Below are 4,462 nucleotides of genomic sequence, written 5' to 3' on the forward strand. Positions count from 1 at the left end.
TAATTTCCTATTTTTAATAATTATACTGTTAGGGCGCCTGGGTGGCTCAGTTGGTTAAGCGTCTGCCTTCGGCTCAGGTCATGATCCCAGGGTCTTGGGATCGAGTCCCGTATCGGGCTCCCTGCTCAGTGGAGAGCCTGCTTCTCCCTCTCCCTCTGCCTCCGTGCTCTCTCTCTCTTTCAAATAAATAAATAAAATCTTTCAAAAAATAATTATACTGTTGCTATAAAGGATGGGGAAGCTGGGGGAACCATATCTAAATATTGTGAAAGACAACTTTGCTGAGGTATAAATTTACATACCATAAAATTCACCCACCTTAAATGTCCAATTCAACGACTTTTAGTAAATTTGCCCAGCCGTGCGAAGCATCCGCATGATGTGGTGTTAGAGTGATTTCATGGCCCCAGCAAGCCCCAGCCCCAGGCCACCCGGAACTGTTTTCCGTCTTTATTGGTTTGCCTTTTCTGGATATTTCACATAAAGGGATTCATTCATTCCTGTGACACGTGGTCTTTTGTGTCTATCACAACTTAGCACGTTTTTGAGATCTTCGTCCTCTTTTCACAACCTTTTTTTGGTACATCTGAAGTTCTAAGTTCTAACTAAACCAAGAGTCAGAAAAGAAAAAAAGAAAGAAAAAAAAAAAGATGAATCACCACCCTTTCCCAGCGTGGGAGGGACGAATGTAGTACCAAGGGGCTAGTGGGTCTCGAGGCTTGGGCTGAATCAGGTCTCTGTCGCTGGTGGGGTGGACCCTGACGGAGCTCGAGCTCCTGGGTGCGTCAGAGCCCTGCTGCGGGGATCCCGCAGAGATGCCCCCACCCCCCATAGCTAGTCCTTTCATAAGCCCCCTTTTCCAGCACAGGGAAGGGGGGCTGCGGTGGCAGAGGCTGACTGATGTCCCCTGTGGTTGTGGTTTTGGACTTGGCTGAGTTTGCAACTGCCAGGGGTGATCTGCCTTTTTTGAAGACCAGACTAGTGGATTAAATGGGCATATGTGAGGGAGACTGCCCCCCACCCCCACCCCGAGCATCCTATAAGGCTTTTCAGGTGGCACCGATCTCCGCCTTTCCCTCTGGAATGCAGCATTGCTTTTTTTTTCTTGTCAGAGAGAGAGAGAGAGAGAGAGAGAGAGAGGCACAAGCAGGGAGAATGGCAGGCTGAGGGAGAAGCAGGCTCCCCGCTGAGCAAGGAGCCCGATGCGGGGCTCGATCCCGGGACCCTGAGATCATGACCCGAGCCGAAGGCAGACACTTCACCGACTGAGCCACCCAAGTGCCCTGCAACTCTCTTGGCTTGGAGGGGCGGTCTCGGAGGCTTCCACTTGGCCAGTGGGAGGTTTCGACCATAAGCAGGGGTGTCCACTCTGATTAAAGATCAGGGCCAGGGAAATGACCGGGCCAGGCTGTGGACCCGGCTGTCCCACTGTGAGCTGGGCCTGGGTGGGACTCCCTTTGCTGTGTATCCACTGTTGCTCCCCTAACCTGAGTCAGGAGGACACTTGACATCCTCAGGGTCAAGGTCAGCTCGGACCGTGTGTCCAAGTGCAGTCCTAAAGCAATCAGGTATTCTTCTTCCCTGGGTTATGTATGCTCTGAGTAAATGGTGGTAGGCCCCTCTGAGGAGGCCCCTCTGGGAAGGACGCATCGATGGGGGAGAGGCCTCCCTCATGGGGTCCCCTGTCTCCTTTGCTCAAGGGGCTCAGAGTCTGAGAACCGCCTCCTGTCTGGAACCTGGGTAATGTTTCGTGGCTTTGTCTTGGGGCAGCCATCCAATCAACGATCCACTGTTGAGTCCTCCTGCTTCTAGAAAGGAAGCCAACCCCCTGTCAGATGCCCGGCTATGTGCCCCCCGGCCACACCGTGGCCCACTAACGGCTTGCAGCTCTCTGTGGGCCTGGTCCTTCCACCTGGCCTCTGAAAGGCCCACACTCCCACCTGGCCCATGGCTATCGGGGGGCCCGGTTCTGTCACGCCTTCTACTGTCAGCATGGGCCTCCAAGGAATGGCCACCCGGCTTCTCGATGAGGTGTCCCTCAGGGTGCCCTCTTTCTGGTAAATGGATGTCCTCGGGGTCCCTTTGTGGGACATATTTGGCTGCTGGGCCTATTTGGCTATCACAAATACAGAGGTACATGCACTCTAGTGTGCAGAATTTAAGCAAAGTCTCTTTTACCGCACAAGCAAATATCAAAAAGAAATGGTGTGGGGGAGGCAGATATAACTAATAGATGGGATTTTGGTTTCTTTAAAATTTTTTTTACTACTCAGGGTCCAGGCCCCCCTTGATTCTCCATCACCGAGAGTACCATGACACAGTGATGGCGTATCTGAGGCTCTTGACCTTGAAGACGACAGTATGTGGTTGGGCTCTGCCCCCCACAGGGGGGGAAGCAGCTGGGAACTTAAGAAAATACGGAACCCCTCTGAAACCTTGGCATTCAAGATGAGAGACGGTGATGGTATGTCAGGAGGGAGAGAGCTGAAGGTAGTTCAGAAGCTCTCACCTTGGCTGAGGCCAATGGAGCGCCATCCTCCATGACTTGAGTATAGAATTCCAGCTTTTCCTTCTGCGGTTCTGAAAAGTTCTGCTTTCCAGGGACAGGGACAAATGGGAGGCTTCTGCACAGACCGCGTGTGACGAGCTACCTTGGCTTCCGGCCCTTCTTGCCCACCGCTGGCTGGGCCCTGTGGCCTGGAGCAGGGAACACGCTGGCCCGCCCTCTCCCGGCCCCGGGGCTCCCGCTCTGTTGGTTGTCCTTATGTTTCTGCGGCAGACAGCATGTCCTTCCCCCGGTGCAGGCCACCCCCCTCAGAGACTGCATTCCAGGACACAGATAGGAAGGCGGAGGAGTGAGTTCTGTCCTCGCCCTGCTGGTTTCTGATGTGGGAAACAAAGGCAGAAGAAAAATTTTTAAATTTCCGTACTACCTAGAGCCCACTGACAAGTCCTTGAAACGGGCAGAGTGACATTCCTCTAGGGACTCGACTGCCTTGATGTTAATACTTCACTAAGGGCAAAAGGCAACCTTAGGGGCCCCTGGGTGGCTCAGTCGTTAAGCGTCTGCCTTCGGCTCAGGTCATGATTCCAGAGTCCTGGGATCGAGTCCCACATCGGGCTCCCTGCTGGGAGGGAAGCCTGTTTCTCCCTCTCCCACTCCCCCTGCTTGTGTTCCTGCTCTCGCTGTCAAATAAATAAAATCTTTAAAAAAAAAAAAAAAAAAGGCAACCTTAGCCTGAGCCGCACCAGGATCCTCTAAGTCTACTTTAACATGTAAAAATTCCTTTGGAGGGGCACCTGGGTGGCTCAGTCGTTAAGCGTCTGCCTTCGGCTCAGGTCGTGATCCCAGGGTCCTGGGATAGAGCCCTGCATCGGGCTCCCTGCTCAGCGGGAAGCCTGCTTCTCCCTCTCCCGCTCCCCCTGCTTGTGCTGGCTCTCTCCCTGTCTCCCTCTGTCATATAAATAAATAAAATCTTTTAAGAAAAAAAGAATTCCTTTGGAAACTTCCTTTATCCCTAAACCCCCCAAGATACGTGTTGGCAAACATCCCTGAAGCATACGGCCCACCGATATACATCCAAAGGGTCTTGTGATCAGGTTTTATTAGATGGTAATAAATGACCTTTTCCCAACAATAGCTAGCCCCCTCAGGGTCCTGGAAACCTTGCTTCCAAAATTCCTTAGAGACTTTCGCTATCCCTGACCTCGACCCAACTGGAAAGTATTTAACATCCCAACTTGAGAAAGTATTTAACGGGCTGCCCCTCATGACCCCAGTGCAGCTTTCTGCCCACGGGTCCGTCCCCCTGCTTTAATAAAATCACCTTTGTGCACCAAAAACGTCTCAGGACTTCTTTCTTGGCTGTCGGCCTCGAACCCTAACATCTTTCCCACATCAGTTTCCACTTTGGGTGAGGGTCCAAAGACGATCTTTCCCACCTTCACGAAAAGGTCTGTAGGCCCGGGCTAGCAGCTGCCGCCCAGCTTAGAGCAGCCATCCCGCGGGCCGGCACAGCCAAGAGGGGAGAGGCGCAGGTGTATTTGCTAGCGTGAAGACAAGGAAGGGTGGGTGTGCTGGAGCACATGTTCCTACAGAAAAAAAGGAGGGGACACTAAGTAGGCCCTGGGGCTGCTCGGAGGGTAAGCCTCAGGGCTCAAGTAAAACGTCTCAACTGCTAAGGACCTAAAGTATCCCTGAGTTACCTCCCGTTAGACACAAGGACTGGGCGGGCCCCAGAGAGCGGAGAGGGTGGTGGCCCTGAGGCCCACCCTCCTACCCGGCGTCGTCATCGGGTAACAGATTGTCCCTTGAGGTAAGCCAGACCAAACGTCCCCCCTCCCTCCACCGTGCAGTGGGCGGGCAGGTGCATCAGGGATGGACACCACCCCCCCAGGAGTCCCGCGCCGGTCCCCCGCCCTCCCTGCAGCCGCGTGAGCTCCAACACACAGGCGGTTTCCA

The sequence above is a fragment of the Mirounga leonina genome, unplaced genomic scaffold, assembly GCF_011800145.1.
Source record: "Mirounga leonina isolate KUSES-001 unplaced genomic scaffold, KU_Mleo_1.0 Mir_239, whole genome shotgun sequence".
Classification (NCBI taxonomy): domain Eukaryota; kingdom Metazoa; phylum Chordata; class Mammalia; order Carnivora; family Phocidae; genus Mirounga; species Mirounga leonina.